Source organism: Aquarana catesbeiana, linkage group LG01 (genome assembly GCF_042186555.1).
Source record: "Aquarana catesbeiana isolate 2022-GZ linkage group LG01, ASM4218655v1, whole genome shotgun sequence".
In the NCBI taxonomy this organism is placed as follows: Eukaryota; Metazoa; Chordata; class Amphibia; order Anura; family Ranidae; genus Aquarana; species Aquarana catesbeiana.
Genome location: NC_133324.1, coordinates 103,939,079 through 103,960,947, shown reverse-complemented (window position 1 = coordinate 103,960,947; position 21,869 = coordinate 103,939,079). Strand labels below are relative to the sequence as shown.

Sequence of the window (21,869 nt, the reverse complement as noted above, 5' to 3'; positions counted from 1 at the left end):
AAGGGGGGAAATTTTTGCTGGGAGAATACATTTTGGGGGAGGGGGGGTTGGGAGGGGGGGAATTTGTGCTGGGGGGATTTAAAGGGGGTGAATTGGGTGGAGAAGGATTTGTACTGGAATGGGGGGGGATGTGCTGGAAGGGAGGATTTGGGGGGGTGGAGGATTTATTCTGAGAGGGGTATTGGGGGGGGGGGGATTTGTGCTGGAAGGGGTAACTGAGGGGTGTGGGGATAAGTGCTAGGATTGAGAAGAAGGGGCTATTGTGCTGGGACTGGGGATTTGGGGAGGGTGGAGGAGGATTTGTCCTGAAGAAGAGGAAAGGAGATTGGTATTTGGAGTGGGGATTTGTTCTGGAAGGGGGAAAGAGGATTTGTGCTGGGGGGAGGGTGTACAAATTAGTGCTGATTTTTCTTTTTGGACGGATGGGAGTGATGATTTTTGCTGAAAGGGTAAAGTTGGGGGGCGATTTTCACTCCCCTTACCACTACACTGTGCATTACATTGTGGAGGAGAAGGGAGGGGGTGGCAGCGCCAAAGTGCACCTTCGCTGTGTAGACGAAAATCCTTGCACTGGCCCTGCCTTTCACCTCCCTCTCCTCTTTCTGGCCATGGAGTTCACTTTGTCTGACTTTAGTGAGAGCAGCCAACTGGAGCATCCATTGATCTCTGGAGGAGCAGGGGGAGGAAGGGGGTCAGTGTGTATTGATTTTTTTTGGGGACAAAAAAAATCAATTGATCTAAAGCTAGCCGAGTCACCACTTGGCTGGTTAGGGGTGGGGGGGGGGTTGCTTCTTGAAACTGCCGCAAAGTGCGTATACTCCGGAGTGATGTGAGCCGTGCAGTTGCTGCCTTTACTCTGCCATCGGCTGCCACGTCCTTCTCACCTCCTGTCCCCCCCCAGCAGAGGAGGGGGTGGGTACTGATGGCGTATGCTGTGGGTGGTGATCTAGATAGGAGGCAGGTGGGCCAGGTTAGCAGAATAAAAAAAAAAAAAAAAAGGCACTTGGAGGATGGTCACCCTCCCCTCTCACACGCGCACATCAGGAGCGTACGTTAGCTATTGAGAGTGGATGTTAGAGGATTTCCCAGCTACTAATATGGAGCATGTACTAGCAGACACTAAAAATCAGGTAGCTGGATCTGACACCCACTTGATGGGCACATTTGACTGGATACCTGAGCCTCCATCCTCCCTAGGATATAGCGCTGCCTCTACACCCTCCTGCTTATCTCTATTGGAACAGTGCTGCACTCATTACCAGCACAGCACCCATCCCAACTCCTACTCTATACTACAACTGAAAACTTTGTACTGCTTGTCTATGAAATAAACTCCCATCCCAGCTGTGATCCTTCTCCTCTCCAGTAGTGGTGGGACTCCTGTCCTAGCCCAGGCTCGCCCCCAACTACATTCTCTCACCCACCAATGATAACTTTTATCGGATCACTTCAATTATTTTTCCCATTATGGGTGTGAGGGGGCCTCGTGTCTAAGTTTTGTCTAAGGCCTCACAAAGTCTAGAGCCGCCTCTGGTAAGGATGATCATGAGAAAAGTGAGGGCTCAGCTCAGAACTACACGGGAGGAGCTTGTGAATGATCTTAAGGTAGTTGGGACCACAGTCACCAAAGAAACCATTGGTAACACAATACGCCGCCATGGACTGAAATCCTGCAGCACCCGCAAGATCCCCTCCCCAAGAAGGCACATGCCCAGGCCCATCTGAAGTTGCCAATGAACAACTAAATGATTCAGAGAAGGATTGGGAGAAAGTGCTGTGGTCAGATGAGACCAAAATTGAGCTTTTTGGCATTTACTCAACTCACTGTGTTTGGAGGAAGAAAAATGCTGACTATCACCCTAAGAACACAGTCAAGCACAGAGGTGGAAACATTATGCTTTGAGGCTGTTTCTCTGCTAAAGGTACAGGCTGACTTTGCCACATTGAGGGGCCAATGGACGGGGCCATGTATTGTAAAATTTTGGATGAGAACCTTCTTTCCACAGCCAGAACACTGAAGATGGGTCATGGATGGGTCTTCCAAGATGACAATAACACAAAAGATACCGCCAAGGCAACAAAGGAGGGGCTCAAAAAGAAGCACATTAAGGTCATGGAGTGGCCTAGCCAGTCTCCAGACCTTAATCCTATAGAAAATTTATGGAGGGAGCTGAAACTTCGAGTTCCCAAGCAACAGCCGAGAAACCTTAAGGATTCAGAGAAGATCTGTAAAGAAGAGTGGACCAAAATCCCTCCTGAGATGTGTGCAAACCTGGTAACCAACTACAAGAAACATCTTACCTCTGTGCTTGCCAACAAGGGTTTCTCCACTGTTTTTCTTGCGTCTATCTAGCAAGGTTACTCTGTGGTATAAGCAAGGAAGCTGAGATTTCTGCAGTGTGTAAATGTGCTTTTACTATACAAAGATGCTGTACATACAAAACTATTACAATATTAGGAATACAATACGACTGACAGATATCTATAACAAGCAAAATGCCTAGCAAACTGAACAGCCTATGGTCTATAATAGTACAAATACACTTAAAGGTTACTTATCTTCTGTTACTGTATGTTCGTGATCTCCATTGGCAGCGATTTTTCTGGAGCGTCAGGCACTGTTCTTCTACTCACCCCTTTTATGTGTCAGGCTGTTTACGATAGTTACCAAACAACAGAAAACATACCTGTTTACTGTAGCTGTAGAAACAATGGACTGTTGAAAACTGTCAAATGAATACAAAAATGGTATCTACGTACAATTGTCTACTCAAACCAAGACAGTAATTTAACAGTCATTCTTTCAGTTTGAAAGCTGAAAGAAATTCAAACAAGTAATGTCTTACCTGTTTACTGCAGCTATAGAGACAATAGCCTGTTAATTGAACTGTCAATTGAATACAACAATGATATCTGCCCCCATTGTATAAAACAGCATTTGTTTGAGAAATCTACTCAAGCCAAAAAACTGACAGTAATCTGACCAAATCACTATTGTAATATTGTCCCATTTATCTTATGTCTGATTAATATAGAAAAATCATATTTTTAACAAATGCAACACATTCCGCCCTAGATTTTTTTTTTCTTTCAGACTCCATACGGAAAATGACTTAATTACTATGAAAACTCATTTTAAACATTCATTTTCCTTGTTTGCAACACCTCCCATATTTCTGTCATTTAGAAGGTGTTTCAGTCTTTAAAAAGTCATTAGAAAGTCCATTCTAAAGTTCTTTAGAAACAAGTCCAGGCTTTTAATACATCAAAGGCCTTGCTCTCCGCAGCTCTTGCGATCTTCCGTCATTCTTTCCATCATGTCCTATGGATCAAATTGGAGTCAGCCTGTGGAGTGGAAAACGAAGCGGATTATCTGCTCCTTCTAATAATACATAAACAGTAGATCCAGGCCCTTCAGCTAAAATCTCTCCTCTAAGTGGCTTCTTGCTTGGATATCTGACTAACACTTTGCCCCCTGCCTGTACCCACTTCTGACCCTCCCAAAGAACATCAATAGGAAGGAGAGGAAATATACTCATATTTCCCAGAAGATCACTGCTATTTATGGAAGGTTTGCTGTTATGTAGCCTCACTTTCCACTCTTGCTGAGAAATATCCACTAACCAGTCAAAGTCCCAGCCACTGTCTTGAAGCTTTCTGTCAATGCAAATGTAACTTCAAACCTTCCTGCCAGATTTCCTCTCATTCCTATATAGGCTTCAGCTTCAGATACATCACTCTTGGTTTCTATGTCATGGGAAGCAATAACATGGTATCTGTTAAGCCCTGTTCTTTCAGGAACCTTACATAAATACTGAACTCTGCACTCCAGCTGTGGAATCTGTGCCCCAGCCCCTACCATCCTCTCATATGGTGTGCTTTTGGCTATTAATAACATGAGCTATGAGTAAGCACTAACGTTAATGCAAAACGTCAGCTCTTTTTTGTCTGCTGTTACCTTTGATTTTGATGTGAATCTTTCCAAATAAACAAGGCTATTTTCAAGAGTGCGGCTGTCCAGAACCCATTTCTGTTCAAACTGAACAGCCTATGGTCTATAATAGTACAAATACACTTAAATGTTACTTATCTTCTGTTACTGTATGTTCGTGATCTCCATTGGCATCGATTTTTCTGGAGCGCCAGGCACTGTTCTTCCATCACGGGTGGCTTCTGATGTTACAGCATGATGGTGTGTGTGTGTGTCCCTACTCACTAGGGATGAGCCGAACACCCCCCTGTTCGGTTCCCACCAGAACTTGCGAACAAGCAAAAAATTTGTTTGAACACGCGAACACCGTTAAAGTCTATGGGATACGAACATGAATAATCAAAAGTGCTAATTTTAAAGGCTTATATTCACGGTATTGTCATAAAAAGTGTTTGGGGACCTGGGTCCTGCCCCAGGGGACAAGGATCAATGCAAAAAAAAGTTTTAAAAATGTCCGTTTTTTCGGGAGCAGTGATTTTAATAATGCTTAAAGTGAAACAATAAAAGTGTAATATCCCTTTAAATTTCGTACCTGGGGGGTGTCTATAGTATGCCTGTAAAGGGGCGCATGTTTCCCGTGTTTAGAACAGTCTGACAGCAAAATGACATTTCAAAGGAAAAAAAGTCATTTAAAACTACTCGCGGCTATTAATGAGTTGCCGGTCCCACAGGGGAACCCCGAACCAAAATTTTAAAAAAAAATGACGTGGGGGTCCCCCTAAATTCCATACCAGGCCCTTCAGGTCTGGTATGGATATTAAAGGGAACACCGGCCAAAATTTTTTAAAAAAATGGCGTGGGGTCCCCCTCAAAATCTATACCAGACCCTTCAGGTCTGGTATGGATTTTAAGGGGAACCCCGTGTCAAAATTAAAAAAAAATGGAGTGGGGTCCCCCTAAAAATCCATACCAGACCCTTATCCGAGCACGCAACCTGGCAGGCCGCAGGAAAAGAGGGGGGACGAGAGAGCACCCCCCCTCCTGAACCGTACCAGGCTACCACGCCCCCCAAAACACCTTGTCCCCATGTTGATGAGGACAAGGGCCTCATCCCCACAACCCTGGCCGGTGGTTGTGGGATCTGCGGGCGGGTTGTTATCGGAATCTGGAAGCCCCCTTTAAAAGGGGACCCCCAGATCCCAGCCTTCCCCCCTGTGTGAAATGGTAAGGGCCTACCATTTCACAAAAAAAACTGTCAAAAATGTTAAAAATGACAAGAGACAGTTTTTGTCAATTCCTCTATTTAAATGCTTCTTTCTTCTTTATTCTATCTTCCTTCGGTTTCTTCCTCCATCTTCTTCTTCTTCTGGTTCTTCTGTTTCTTCTTCCGGTGTTCTCGTCCGGCATCTTCCTCCGCGGTGTCGGTGTCTTCTTCCCTTCTTCTCCTTGGGCCGCTCCGCATCCATGATGGCATGGAGGGAGGCTCCCGCTGTGTGACACTTCTCTCTTCATCTTCTCTTCATCTTCTTCTCTTCATCTTCTTGTCTTCATCCTCTTTTTGGGCCGCTCCGCATCCATGATGGCATGGAGGGAGGCTCCCGCTGTGTGACGCTTCTCCTCTTCTGACGGTTCTTAAATAATGGGGGGGCAGGGCCACCTGGTGACCCCGCCCCCCTCTGACGCACGGTGACTTGACGGGACTTCCCTGTGGTGTCACGGGGAATGCCACAGGGAAGTCCTGTCAAGTCCCTGTGTGTCAGAGGGGGGCGGGGTCAACGTGTGGCCCGGCCCCATTATTTAAGAACCGTCAGAAGAGGAGAAGCGTCACACAGTGGGAGCCTCCCTCCATGCCATCATGGATGCGGAGCGGCCCAGAGAAGAAGAAAAGAAGACGCCGATGCCACGGAGGAAGATCCCGGACGAGAACACCAGAGCAAGAACCAGAAGAACCAGAAGAAGAAGATGGAGGAAGAAACCGAAGGAAGATAGAAGAAAGAAGATAGAAGAAAGAAGAAGCATTTAAATAAAGGAATTGTCAAAAACTGTCTCTTGTAATTTTTAACATTTTTGACACTTTTTTAGTGAAATGGTAGGGGTATAAGTACCCCCTTACCATTTCACACAGGGGGGAGGGCCGGGATCTGGGGGTCCCCTTGTTAAAGGGGGCTTCCAGATTCCGATAAGCCCCCCGCCCGAAGACCCCCACAACCACCGGCCAGGGTTGTGGGGATGAGGCCCTTGTCCTCATCAACATGGGGACAAGGTGTTTTGGGGGGCTACCCCAAAGCACCTCCCAATGTTGAGGGCATGTGGCCTGGTACGGTTCAGGAGGGGGGCCGCTCTCTTGTCCCCCCCTCTTTTCCTGCAGCCTGCCAGGTTGCATGCTGGGATAAGGGTCTGGTATGGATTTTTGGGGGGACCCCACGCCGGTTTTTTTTTAAATTTTGGCGCGGGGTTCTCCTTAAAACCCATACCAGACCTGAAGGGTCTGGTATAGATTTTGAGGGGGACCCCACACCATTTTTTTTTTTATTTTGGCCGGGGTTCCCCTTAATATCCATACCAGACCTGAAGGGCCTGGTATGGAATTTAGGGGGACCCCCCCACGTAATTTTTTTTTTAAATTTTGGTTCAGGGTTCCCCTGTGGGGAATTCCCATGCCGTTTTTATCAATGAACTTTTATGTGTATTTTCGGACCGGCAATTCATTAATAGCTGCGAGTAGTTTAAATGACTTTTTTTCCTTTGAAATGTCATTTTACTGTCAGACTGTTCTAAACACAGGAAACATGCGTCCCTTTACAGGCATACTATAGACACCCCCCAGGTACAAAATTTAAAGGGATATTACACTTTTATTGTTTCACTTTAAGCATTATTAAAATCACTGCTCCCGAAAAAATGGCCGTTTTTAAAACTTTTTTTTGCATTGATCCATGTCCCTTGGGGAAGGACCCAGGTCCCCAAACACTTTATGACAATACCATGAATATAAGCCTTTAAAATTAGCACTTTTGATTTGTCCCATAGACTTTTAAAGGGTGTTCCGCGGCATTCGAATTTGCCGCGAACACCCCAAATTGTTAGCTGTTCGGCGAACTTGAGAACAGCCGATGTTCGAGTCGAACATGAGTTTGACTCGAACTCGAAGCTCATCCCTACTACTCAGCCCTTTTATGTGTCAGGCTGCTTACCATAGTTACCAAACAACAGAAAACATACCTGTTTACTGTAGCTGTAGAAACAATGGACTGTTGAAAACTGTCAATTGAATACAAAAATGGTATCTACGTACCATTGTCTACTCAAATCAAGACAGTAATTTAACAGTCATTCTTTCAGTTTGAAAGCTGAAAGAATCTCAAACAAGTAATGTCTTACCTGTTGCTATAGAGACAATAGCCTGTTAATTGAACTGTCAGTTGAATACAACAATGATATCTGTCCCCATTGTATAAAACAGCATTTTTTTGAGAAAGCTACTCAAGCCAAAAAACTGACAGTAATCTGACCAACTCACTATTGTAATATTGTCCCATTTATCTTATGTCTGATTAATATAAAAAAAATCATATTTTTAACAAACACAACACATCCACCAAGCACTAAGTCGTGTTTTGCTTGGGGATCAAATACTTATTTTACTCACTGAACTGAAACTCAGTTTATAACATTTGTATTATGTGTTTTTTTCTGGAATAATATGGTTGATATTCTGTCTCTAACATTTAAAATACACCTATGATAAAAAATTATATACCCTTCATTTCTTTGTAAGTTGGCCAACTTAAAAAATCTGCAGAGGATCAGATAATTATTTTCCTCACTGAATATACGTGATTGAGCTGCTTCCGGGTTAGGAGCGCCAGCACATACCTCCTGTGACCACTGTGTCTGCTAGATTACTGTTTGCTGTTACTGGTATCTGATAACCAGGTATCATGCGATCACATGATTACAATGTAAACAACCTGTCATGAATGGCTTTCCTTCCACGAACAGCTTGTTTAAAGCGGGATTCCGTCCCTGAAAAAAAAATGTAACAGTCAGCAGCTACAAACACCCGTCCCTCGGCTCTCGGATCCCGGCGCCGCCATCCTTAGTAAGGGAAACAGGCAGTGGAGCCTTGCGGCTTCACTGCCAGTGTCTTACTGCGCACGCATGAGCGGCGCAGCAATCTGTGAATGGCCCCGTGGTTTTCTGGGAACACACACAGTTCCCAGAAGGCAACGGGGCCACTCAGCTAGGAGCAGAACATGCCACGGAATAGGAAGAGGCAAATTAGGAAGACTGCCTAGCAACAAGGGTTCAGGTAAGTTTTAAAAAATTTTTTTTTTTCAAATGTTTTTTTTTTATTTTTTTTAGGATTTTTGGTGACATTTTTTTTTGCAGGGTGGCCCTCCACTTTAATGTTGTGATCTGTAACTGGCCCAAAGCAATCATATGGTTACCTGGCTACCTGTACCATGTAATTAGCTTACCCAATCACAGATCATAACCCTAAGCAAGCTGTTCATGAATGGTTAACCCACTCACGAAAGCTAAAACTATCACTGTATAAGCAATAACAGCATAAATAAATAATTCCTGATCACCTCCCAAGAGTAGTACAGTGTCACTATAGTGATACTGAGCTCTTCTGATGACAGCATGTAAAAAAAAAAAAAATAAAAAATTGGAAAAAATAATGAAAAAAAAGTTTTAAAAATGTTTAAAAAATTTAATCAAAAATTATTTTTACTTTTTTCCCCAAAAATTACTTCAAAAAAACTCACCATGCCTCTTACTAAAGGCATCAGACTGTCTGAGGTGATTTGGAGGGTACTTTCATTCTGAGGCCTCAAGAGGCTGTCAGTACATCAGGATTGATCAATTTTCAAATATTTACATCATAGTTTGTAGACGCTATATGTACACTTATTGTGATTTTCTTTTAATAAAGACATGTTGCAGAATATATGTTGGCCAAAACTTATGAAGAAATTTGATTTTATTTGATACGTTTTTACAAAAAGTAGAAAATGTTTTTTTTTCAAAATTTTGGGACTTTTTTCTATATATAATAAACAATAAAAAGCCAGTAGTGATCAAATATCACCAAAAGAAAGCTCTATTTAAGTGAAAAAAATTATATAAATTGCATTTGCCAGTCAAAGAAGCGCAGTGCTGAATAGCAAAAATGCTCTGGTCATGAAGAGGGTAAAACCTTCCGGAGCTCAAGTGGTCGCATTTTAAACAGACAGCACAATCTGTCACATGTATAAATGGAGTCTTAAGGTGACAACACTAACTCACTCACTGTAACTATGGTGGGGTAGCATTATCACCCTAGGAAAGATTGGGAGGCATTTCCGAAATTTGGATCTGACAGAATGTGGAGCATCTGTGCATAGTAACCAATCAGCTTCTAGCTTCAGCCTATTCAGTTAGGCTTTCAAAATGAAAACTAAACACTGATTGCCATGCATATCTGCTCTGGATTCTGTTAGCTCTAGTCTTAATAAAGTCGCCTTGCTTTGTTTGTATTATAGAACTCCTCTCTGTCCCCACATTTCCATAATATAATGGGAGGGGGTGTGTGCTGTAGTTCACATGGGTGAACTGGGCAGGAGTGATAACACTGCTGAGACAAGGATAGAAGCTCACTGGATTACTGGCAGGATCAACAAGCATTATTTGGCATTATTTGTTATAGTGTTACTAAACCCACAACAGTAAAATCAGTCTGTATATGCAGTAAAGCATGCTTGTTATACTCACTGTGGAACCTCCAGTACCCGGAACATGTACGACCAATCAATTGAATTGAACGCCTTTTCTATGTCAATCGAAACAATAATTCTGGTTCCGTCCTCAGGCCCCGGTAGCTGGAGGTGGGTGAGCAACCTTCTCAAATTAGTGTCAGTGGACCTTCCTGGCATGAAACCCGTCTGGTCAATATTGACCAAGGAGGGGATCACCCTGACTAGTCTGTTGGCCAATACCTTCTTCAGAATCTTCAGATCCGTGTTTAAGAGGGAGATGGGCCTGTATGAAGAACAATCCAAAGGATCTTTACCCGGTTTCAGCAATAACATCATATAGGCATCCAGCATAGAGGCTGGAAGACTATATAGTTCTAAACATTTGGTCAGAAGTGTGTTCAGTCTCAGGGCTATTTCGTCAGCATAGCTTTTATAAAAATCTGCGGGGAGGCCATCCGGTCCCGGAGCTTTACAGGGCGGGAAGTCAAAAAATAGCTGCAATTATCTCTGTGTTAGTGATTTTACTATCTAGTTCCACCTGGTCAGTCTCAGATAAACTCGGGAGGGCCAGCTTATCCAGGAGAGCATTCAAATCAGCATGATCATATCTTGGTATAGGAGCATAACGTTTAGAAAAGAAGTCTCTAAATTCCTCCAATATACCTAAAGGGTCACTAATCATATTACCATCCTGCCCTCTAACTACCGGGATGTTCGTTATTTGATTATCAACTGCCACCAGTCTTGCCAGTAACTTCCCATTTTTGTCACCCTCTGCAAAAACTGAGTTCGCCCTGTGTCCCAACTCGGTATGGGCCAGATCCGAGAAATGCAGAGAGAGAATATGCCTAGCCACCATCAGAGACAAATATGTGGACTCAGAAGGACTGCCAGCATGTCTCCCCGCACATTCCCTCTCATCTTCCTGTAACCTGGCGACCTCAGCGTTATGAGCCACCCTTTCAGTTTTTATTGCAGAAATACATTCCCCCCTTATCACTGCCTTAAATGCATCCCAGACCATCGGAGGGTCCGCTGTATTCTCATTAGCTGTCCAGTAGGAGGCGATAGATTCCTGTAAGTGTGAAGATACCTGCTCATTTTGCAACCATCCTGGGGACAGCCGCCACCCCCCTGCCCCCCTTCTAGTCGAGAGACTGAGATCAAGGGACAGAGGGCAATGATCAGATATACCCCCTGCCAGGTAAGCTATGTCCTTCACAAACGGTAACAAGGCCTGGTTCCCAAACGCCATATCTATCCTGGCCGACGAGCGGTGGGTCAGTGAGACATGAGAGTAGGCTCTGCAAGATGGGTTCCTAGCTCGCCACAGCTCTGTCAACCCAGTCACCGAGGCCCAGGATAGATCACCAGACCCCACTCTCCCTGGATTTGAGGAGTCCAACGCATCTAAAATAGCGTTGAAATCACCCATCAGTACAAGAGGGAGGTGAGCAAAGGGAGCCAATCTGGTAAACAAATCATATAATATTTGCACATTTACAGGAGGAGGCAGGTATACATTCACCAGTAGCATTTTATAATGATAAACATCTAAAAGAACAGCCACATATCTACCCCCCGCATCCGAGAACACCTGATGTATGGTACATGGCAGGGCCTTGCTTATAAGAATTGAGACGCCTCTGGCGAACGTGGAAAAAGTGGCATGTAAAGCTTTTTGGACCCAGGGTCTGCGCATAGCCAAGACCCTACTACCATCTAGATGGGTCTCTTGCAGGAAGGTGATATGCGGCTTGAACTGTTTAAGGAACTGAAATATTGATGCTCTTTTATACTTGTTATTCAGTCCTCTCACATTCCAGGAGACAATTGTTGCACACTTAGCCATTAACCTGTAAACATAATATTAAATAGCAGGAGCCTGAGTGCAGTGCTTTGTTCAAACTGCAAGTACTCTTAAAAACACTAGACCAATGCCACATATAAACTATACATATTCCTCCCTGTGAGTGGTAAAACTATCCCCTACTGCCATTATACCAGAAACCAAAAAAAAAAAAAAAGGAACCCCCCACCACTGGTATGTGGCTTAGTCCCAAAAACTCCCAAAAAGGGGGAGAACAAAAATACCAACTGGGAGTACTTAACCGTGTGCAGAACTGTTCAGCAAGTTTAGAAGTTCTTTGCTTGTGTCCTCCTGGAGCCCCATAGGGTACGGATCGAGGAGCCCAGTTCAGCCCACACGAGGCCATAAAGCACTAATGAAGGAGAGTAAATTTAAAGCATATGTATCCGCCTAAGTGCCGACAGCCTTCATTGCACCGGATTTTGGTAAAAATGAAAAAAGAAAAAAATTTTTTTTATATAACATAAAATACAGGTGCTGATTCACTTCAATCCAGGGTATCCAGCCAGTTTGAGACATACGAGGGGGCTTCAAAGAATTTCACAGAGCCCCGGTGTTCAACGCGAAGCTTACTGGGGTACAGCATGCTATATTTGAGCCCCTTTTCCCGTAGTCTCTTCCAAACCTCCACAAACGTGCGACGGCGCCTCTGCAGCTCTGGGGAAAAATCCAGGAAGAAATGCAGGGTGGTATTTTCAAACCGGAGCTGTGGTTTCTTCCGAGCTTCAGCAAGGATGAGATCTCTATCTCTGTAATTGAGAAACCGTACCAGGAATGGTCTGGGAAAGGCACCCTGCGGTCTCGGGCCCGATGGGACCCTGTGAGCCCGTTCCACAATGTATGCTGAGGAAACTTGCTGCAAATCAAGGATATCTTTAAAGAAGTTTTCAGCAAAGCTGGCTGGTTGTGAACCCTCCGCACCCTCAGGAAGGCACATCATGCGCACATTATTGCGCCGCAGTCTATTTTTGGCGTCTTTGGACCGCGCCATCAGAGTCTTTACTGTGCGTTGCAAGTCAGCGACATTCCGAGAGGTAGTAGCCGTAGTATCCTCTAGGTCGGAGATGCCATTCTCAGCGGCAGTGACACGGCCTCTAAACTTGTCCATGTCTTGTCGGATAAGGCCACACTCCATGTCCAATGTGTCTATCCTCCCCATAACCATAGTTTTACTCTCCTCAATGGCCGTCAGGATAGCTGCAGTGGAGTCGGTAGCTTCTGACTGCCCCACACCCGAGGGCCGCCGCAGGTCTCCCTCGTTTTGTTCCATATCTCTGAGAAGCTGCAGCGCCGTCAACGTGGCCGCTGATCTGTCTACACCTGAGGGCCGACGACCGCCGCACGTGTCACTGCCGGGCTCTGTTTCTTAGGAGGCGGCTGTTTCTTTCCCGATCTCCTGGATGGCATCGAATGATTCAACATGTGCCCCCGACTCCAATAGTCCACCCTACAGCAGAGCAGGCAGTACAGGTGATTTAGCCAGAGAGCCGGAATTGGGATCAGGAGGGTGTATAGGATGCTGGGCTCCTGGACTCTGTGGCTTGCTCTCACAAGCAATCTCTGTCAGGCACTTCAGCTTTTAGGATGATGGGGTGGCCGGGGACAACAACCGCACTCCAGATTGCAGGCCGCGCCGACCGCGGCGCTCCTCCGCGGGCCAGCGGCGTAGGAAAGTCTGGTGCTCGGCAGGCTTCACTAGGCCGCACTAGGCCGCACCAGGCCGCAGCCTCCACAGGCGATTTTGGCGGCCCAACAGACCCCCGGACCCCGCCGGACACACAGGAGGGTTTACTGGATGCTGATGGAAGTCCCCTACCTCTCTCCCCGGCCAGAAACAGCTCCTTTCAGCAGGATGGAAGCTGGAAAGATGGCGGCGGCCGCGGGCCTGCAGGAATCCTCGTCTTTCCGGCCGGATCACGTCCAATATACCCTCAGACAGCAGCGGAGTATTTAGATGGACAGGCAGGTTATAATTTCTGGTTGAATTAAGTGCCTTTATGCACGGATGGCTACGGATTATTGTACGGATTTCTGGAGCTCCTCTCTCACACGTCCTTCTCCACTCACATCCGGACACGCCCCCACGGAAAAAGTTCTTGACGGAAATTCCGTTCGTCTGTATGCAATTCCGACGCGCAAAAAAACACGCATGCTTGGAAACAATTTGACGCATGCTCGGAAGCATTGAACTTCATTTTCTCAGGTCATTGTAGTGTTGTACGTCACCGCGTTGATGGTCAAAAGTTCAGACAACTTTTGTGTGACCGCGTGTATGCAAGCCAAGCTTGAGCTGTATTCCATCGGAAAAAACATCCAAGATTTTTCCGACGGAAATTCCGCTCATGTGTATGGGGCATTAGGCTGGGTTCACACATATGCAAATTGGATGTGGGTTTCCCCGCATCCAGTTCGCATGACAGGAGAGTGTGATCGGGCGGCTGCGGTCCGCATATAAAAGGGGTCCTGTGCGTCTTTGGTTCCGATTCAGGTGCAGATTCAGACAAAAATTCCGATCTGATCCACACCTGAATCGGTGATCAGGGATGTACTGGACCTCATGCTGTGAACCACGGTCACAGCATATTTGAACCACCTGCTGCTTGGAAACAATACATAAGAAATATTAATTTTCAATATTTCATTTTTAGATGAGAAAACTATGAAAAAGACTTTCTTAATTTTTACCATTTAGTCATTAACATAATATAAAGGAAAATGTGTGCAAAAACACTATATACTTTCTTTCAAGAGCAGAGTTCTTCAATATATTTGAAATAAATATTTATTCTATAGTTAAACATGTGATATACGTGAAATCAAAAAGTTTAATATAGGTTAACCGGTTCTCAACCAGCCGCCACAGTTATACTGCGCAGGTTGGCTCTCCTGGGTGAGGCGTCGTAGCTGGACGTCAGGCACACGCGTGGCAATCGAATTTGCTTCAGAACCGATCAGTCTCCATGCCCAGGCCAATTTCTGGTTGAATTAAGTGCCTTTATGCACGGATGGCTACGGATTATTGTACGGATTTCTGGAGCTCCTCTCTCACACGTCCTTCTCCACTCACATCCGGACACGCCCCCACGGAAAAAGTTCTTGACGGAAATTCCGTTCGTCTGTATGCAACTCCGACGCGCAAAAAAACACGCATGCTTGGAAACAATTTGACACATGCTCGGAAGCATTGAACTTCATTTTCTCAGGTCATTGTAGTGTTGTACGTCACCGCGTTGACGGTCGAAAGTTCAGACAACTTTTGTGTGACCGCGTGTATGCAAGCCAAGCTTGAGCTGTATTCCATCGGAAAAAACATCCAAGATTTTTCCGACAGAAATTCCGCTCGTGTGTATGGGGCATTAGGCTGGGTTCACACATATGCAAATTGGATGTGGGTTTCCCCGCATCCAGTTCGCATGACAGGAGAGTGTGATCGGGCGGCTGCGGTCCGCATATAAAAGGGGTCCTGTGCGTCTTTGGTTCCGATTCAGGTGCAGATTCAGACAAAAATTCCGATCTGATCCACACCTGAATCGGTGATCAGGGATGTACTGGACCTCATGCTGTGAACCACGGTCACAGCATATTTGAACCACCTGCTGCTTGGAAACAATACATAAGAAATATTCATTTTCAATATTTCATTTTTAGATGAGAAAACTATGAAAAAGACTTTCTTAATTTTTACCATTTAGTCATTAACATAATATAAAGGAAAATGTGTGCAAAAACACTATATACTTTCTTTCAAGAGCAGAGTTCTTCAATATATTTGAAATAAATATTTATTCTATAGTTAAACATGTGATATACGTGAAATCAAAAAGTTTAATATAGGTTAACTGGTTCTCAACCAGCCGCCGCAGTTATACTGCGCAGGTTGGCTCTCCTGGGTGAGGCGTCGTAGCTGGACGTCAGGCGCACACGTGGCAATCGAATTTGCTTCAGAACCGATCAGTCTCCATGCCCAGGCCAATTATTTTTAGCCTGGACCTGGTGATCGGTTCTGGCGAATGGGAGACTGTCCCCTGCCTGTGTAATGTAAACACAGGCAGGGAAAGTGATGTAATCTCCCGTCCTGGAATCCTTTTCGATTCCAGAGCATGGAGAGGGGATATCCAAACATAAGTTGCACCAACACTACACTGATACAGTACACATAGGCACACTTTTCACCCCTCGATTGCCCCCATAGTTAACCCCTTCACTCCCTGTCACTGTGTCACCAAGTGCAGTTTTCATATTTTTCTTTGAACTCTGCACTGTTGTCATTTGTGACACTAATCAGCATTAGGGAAGTTAGTAGTAGGCCCAGATAGGTTTAGGGGACCCACCTAAACCCCCTAATAAAGGTTTAACCCCTTGATCACCCCCCAGTTAACCCTTTAACCCTGTGTCACCAGTGTCACTAATATAGTGTACAGATCTTTTTTTGATCGCTGTATTTAGTGTCGAGGGTGACACTAGTTAGCCAGTTAGCTAGTTACTGTCACCGTCAGGTTTTTATAGCATCAGGGTACCCATATATTGCTGAATAAAGGTTTAAACCCCTGATTGCCCCCCCAGTACAGTTTTTAGAGTCAGGGTCAGTGTCAGCCCCAGGGAGAGTCAGATTAGTGCCAGTAGCGCTAACACCCACGCACGCACCATACACCTCCCTTACTAGTATAGTGTCTGAACAGAAAAATATCTTTGATCTGGTTAGATCTATACTAGCTTTACCAATAGTTTAGGGTTCCCAAAAATGCAGCATTAGCGAGAACAGCCCAGATACCTGCTAGCACCTGCGTTTAGCCCCTCCGCCCAGCCCAGCCCAGCCCAACCCACCCAAGTGCAGTATCAATCAATCACTTACAAAACACATAACTGCAGCGTTCGCAGAGTCAGGCCTGATTCCTGCGAATGCTAACAGTTTTTTGGTAGCGATTGAAGCAGGCTCTGACAATCAGGTGCTCTTTTTGCCTGTGTGTCTCACTAGTTATACCAGTAAATTTAGAGGCCAAAATATCCAATCGGAGTACACTAGCAAAGAAGCCTACATGTTTCTGAGCATGACAGATGAGAGTAAAGAGGAAGTCACCCATCTGTCAGATTCAGGCTCAGAATACGAACCAGAAGACAGCAGCGGCACCCTGACAGATAGCTCTGACAACGGAGTAATGGTCCCTGTTAAGGTCAGGCGTACCCGACCCGCTCTTCTGTTGTTGAGGTGCAAGAACCGCAGGGCTCTCGTATGGAGCAGAAAGCCAATACTAGTGCCGCGCAACCTTCTGGTGAACTGGCAAGCACCAGCGGCCTAGTACATCCAGCACTGCAGTAACACTTGGTGACAAGGCGAGTCCCATAAGTGCAGTTCAAGCTGGTGCCACGGCTAGCACAAGTAGTGTCCCACAGTCACCAAGAAGACAAAGACAGGCTGGTCGAGCCCATAGTGCCCTTCCCGCTGCATTTGCCAATCCTAATTGAGAGCCCACCACTTCTGCAGTGCCTGTACTTCCCTCATTCACTGGCCAACCCAGAATTCTCTATAGATCTATTGTGGACCAAAGCAATTTATGCTGGTCAATTCATTGCTGCTAATCCCCAGTTGACCCTTGCCAGAGATTGAAAACCTTATATGGTTTCCAAATTTAAGACCTTCCTGGGCCTATCCCTCCTAATGGGCATAACTAAAAAGAGTGAGTTGCGGTCATATTGGTCCACTGACCCAATTCATCCTATGCTCGTGTTCTCTGCCTCCATGACCAGGACGCGATATAAGCAGATCTTGCGGTCCATGCACTTTAATGACAATGAACTCTGTCGTCCTCGGGGTGACCCTGGTACGATTGGCTCTACAAAATTCGGCCTCTTGTAAACCACTTCAACCAACAGTTTGCAGCCTTGTTTACTCCCGATCAAGTTGTCTGCGTTGATGAGTCCCTGATTAAATTTTTCTGGCCGCTTGTCTTTCAAACAGTTTCTTCCCTGCAAGCGTGCCAGATATAGGGTCAAGTTGTATAAGCTCTGTGACAGGGCAACAGGCTATACATATAGTTCTATGGTTTACGAGGGAAAAGATAATCACGTGGAGCCAGAGAACTACCCAGACTACACAGGGAGCGCTGGTAAGATTGTGTGGAACTTGGTGTCACACTTATTCGGAAAGGGGAATAATAGAGCAGGGATTGGCAATGTGTGTACCAAACCTGGTCTGGAAAGGAGTACCACTTGTACGTGGACAATTATTACACAAGCATGCCACTTTTTAGTCACCTTTTTGATTGTGGAATTGGTGCATGTGGCACCGTGCGCTCTAATGCCGGGGCTTCCCCCAACAGCTTGTAGATTCCCAACTTAGATGGGGGAGAGAGCCTGCTTGAGATGTAATAATTTGCTCACAGTGAAGTGGAGGGATACACGGAATGTTTTCCTTCTGTCCTCCCTTCACGCAGATACGACAGTGAAATTCCAACAGCAACTGGTGTTGTTGTGAAGCCCCTCTGTGTCCACATATACAACCTTAACATGGTTGGGGTGGACTTCAACGACCAGATGTTGGCGCCGTACTTAATTGCCCATAAGGCCAGACGCTGGTATGTGTAAGTGTCCATATACTTATTTCAATTGGCTCTGCTGAACGCTTATGTGCTATACAAAGCATCAGGACGAACTGGATCCTTCCTAAATTTCCAGGAAGAGATCATCACAGCCCTTCTGAATCCAGACAGTGCTGTGCCCCAACTTTCCAATGCAAATGCAGTGAGCCGGCTGCATGAGAGGCATTTTCCGTATGTCCTCCCTGGTACCCCTGCCCAAAGAACACCCCAAAGAAGATGTCGTGTCTGCAGAAAATGCAGATTTAGGCATGACACCGCTTTTATTGTCCCTCCTGTCCTGACCAACCTGGTCTCTGCATCCGTGACTGTTTCAAACGCTACCACACACTAGTGGAGTATTAGCGTAGGGTACAGCACCGCACAGTTCTATGGCACACTTACACAGGGTCTCAAAAGATGAGATGGCTATCACATTTTGAGAAATCCCTAATCTGGAACATTTACAGTTACAGTACAGTTTATATAAAAGTGCAAAAAAAAATTAAAAAAAAATAAAAAAAATAAAAAAGACCAAAAATTGTTGTCGTTCTATTTTTTTTCTCTCTCTGTTGTTCTCGCTCTATCGTTCACTCTCTATTGTCCTATATCTATTGTTCTCTCTCTATTGTTACTGTATTTTATAACTGTAATGTTTTATTTTTACTGTGTTTTATTGTATCTACTTTGCAGGTATGGTATGTCTTACTGGTATACTGTAATGTTACTTCGTTTTATTGTTAACCATTATTATTTGCACGGGTTTATTTATTATGACAGCAACAGCGTTTTCTCCCACAATATGTAAAGCCATGACTCCAGCGCTGTAGGAGGTAATTTCACCATCACAGTTAAAAATTTTGGGAGACCCGAACCTGGAACCAAACCATTACAACTTTTACAGTTACAAATAAAAGTGTAAATATATATATATATATATATATATATATATATATATATATATAATAAAAAAAACAAAAATAGTTGTAGTTTTATTGTTCTCTCTCTCTCTATTCTCTCTCTAATGTTCTGCTCTTTTTTACTGTATTCTACAATGCAATGTTTTATTGTTACTATGTTTTATCATGTTTGGTTTTCAGGTATGTAATTTTTTTATACTTTGTATTTTACAGTGTGTACTGTATTTTATTGTTAACCATTTTTTTGTTTTCAGGTATGCCATTCAGCTGCAGCACTGATTTATTTACCTTGACAGCAACAGTGTTTGCTCCCACGATACGTAAATCAGCGACTCCAGCGCTGTAGAAGGTGATTTCACCATCATAGTTAAAAAAAAAGGCATATATGCAGAAGCATGGGGGCAGTGGGGAGGGGTTTCCTCCTAACATTAGGAGCGGATTGCCCCCATGCTTCGGCATATATTGTTTACTCTTTTTTTTGGCACAGATTGTTGTTTTATCGAGTTAATGTCTTATTGTTACCATTGCTTGCATTTCAGGTATGCCATTCAGCTACAGCACTGATTTATTTATCTTGACAGATACAGTGTTTGCTCTCACGATATGTAAATCAGCGACTCCAGCGCTGTAGGAGTTGTCACCACCACAGTTAAAAAAAAAAACGGTGCATGTATGCCCATCATTAGAAGTGGGTGGATGAAGGGCAGTATTCTAATGGTGGGCATATCCACCAATCAATCTCTTTTTTTCAGGCTGCGTGAAAAAAAGAACATTACAATATATGCCCAACAAGGAGTAGCAAAGTACTGGTATGTTGCTGGACTTTGAGTGGTTATACCAGAATGATGCCTGCAGGTTTAGGTATCATCCTGGTATCATTCTTTTCAGCCAGCAATTGGCTTTCATGTAAAAGCAATTCTAGCCTCTAGACTGTTCTTCCATGGTTTTCTCGGGCTCTCCTGTCCCATCAGGGAACCCGAGAATGCAGCCGGTGGTTCCGCCAGCTGATCATAGAGCTGATCGGGGACACCAGAATGGCTCCAATCATCTCTATGGCCTAAGAAACTGGAAGCTATGAGCATTTCATGACTTAGGTTTCCCCAAATATAAACAGCGCCATTGGGAAAGCATTTTATAACATCAATCTTGGTGTGGTCAGATGCTTTGAGGGCAGAGGGGAGATCTAGGATCTAATAGACCCCCATTTTTCAAAAAAGAGTACCTGTCACTACCTATTGCTATTATAGGGGATATTTACATTCCCTGAGATAACAAAAAAAATGATTAAAAAAAATGGAAGGAACAGTGTAAAAATAAAATAAAAAAGCCAAATAAATAATAATAAAAAAAAAGCACCCCTGTCCCCCCGTGCTCGCGCGCAAAGGCGAAACCAAGCGTCGGTCTCGTGTTGTATGTAAACATCAATTGCACCATGCATGTGAGGTATCACCACGAATGTCAGATCAAGTTTGTCACCGCTGCACGTTTGTGCGCAATTTTACAGCATGTCGTGTTTGGTATCCATGTACTCGGCATATTTCATCAAACATTTGGGCAATATAGTGTGTTTTAGTGCATTAAAATTAAAAAAACTTTTTTTTTTTTCAAAATCGCTGCACAAATACTGTGTGAAAAAGAAAATTGCAACACCCACCATTTTAATCTGTAGTGCCTTTTCTTTTAAAAAATATAATGTTTGGGGGTTCAAAGTCATTTTCTAGCAAAAAATAAATATTTTTTCATGTAAACAAAAAGTGTCAGAAAGGGCTTTGTCTTCAAGTGGTTAGAAGAGTGGGTGATGTGTGCCATAAGCTTCTAATGTTATGCATAAAATGCCAGGACAGTTCAAACCCCCCCAAATGACCCCTTTTGGAAAGTAGACACCTCAAGTTATTTGCTGATAGGCATGTTAAATCCATGGAATATTTAATATTTTGCCACAAGTTTTCGGAAAATTACAAACTTTTTTTTTTTCACTTTTGTCACTAAATTATATATTGCTCAACCATGCCAGGGGCATATGTAAAATTACACCCCAAAATACATTCTGCTGCTTTTCCTGAGTACTGGGATACCACATGTGTGAGACTTTTTGGGAGCCTAGCAGTGTACAGGACTCCGAAAACCAATTACCACCTTCAGGCTTTCTAAGGGCCTAAAACGGTGATTTCACTTCCTCACTACCTATCACAGTTTCGGAGGCCCTGAAATGTCAAGATAGCAAACCCCCTCCCCCCCAAATGACCCCATTTTGAAAAGTAAACAGTTCAAGCTATTTGCTGAGAGGCATGTTGAGTGGAATATTTTATATTTGCCACAAGTTTCAGGAAAATTATTTATTTATTTTTTTTACACAAAGTTGTCACTAAATGATATACAGTATCTCAAGAAAGTGAGTACACCCCTCACATTTTTGTAAATATTTTATTATATCTTTTCATGTGACAAGAAGAAATAACACTTTGCTACAATGTAAAGTAGTGAGTGTACAGCTTGTATAACAGTGTAAATTTGCTGTCCCCTCAAAATAACTCAACACACAGCCATTAATGTCTAAACCGCTGGCAACAAAAGTGAATACACCCCTAAGTGAAAATTTTGAAATTGGGCCCATATTCCCTCCCCGAAGTCATGTGACTCGTTAGTGTTACAAGGTCTCAGATGTGAATGGGGAGCAGGTGTGTTAAATTTGGTATTATCGCTCTCACTCTCTCATAATGGTCATTGGAAGTTCAACATGGCACCTCATGGCAAAGAACTCTCTAAGGATCTGAAAAAAAAGAACTGTTGCTCTACATAAAGATGGCCTAGGCTATAAGATTGCCAAGACCC

The 21,869-nt window shown here is 44.1% G+C and overlaps 1 long non-coding RNA gene across 1 annotated transcript in view; it reads right to left on the bottom strand.

Annotated features, from left to right (window-relative positions):
• Positions 1-2,567: 2,567 nt before the first annotated feature.
• The window catches only part of LOC141102464 (uncharacterized), a 103,355-nt gene continuing 84,053 nt past the window's right edge, over positions 2,568-21,869 (bottom strand). Inside the window, exon 3 of the long non-coding RNA XR_012235195.1 lies at positions 2,568-3,345. This is a non-coding gene — a long non-coding RNA (uncharacterized lncRNA). The remainder of the gene's footprint in view (positions 3,346-21,869) is intronic.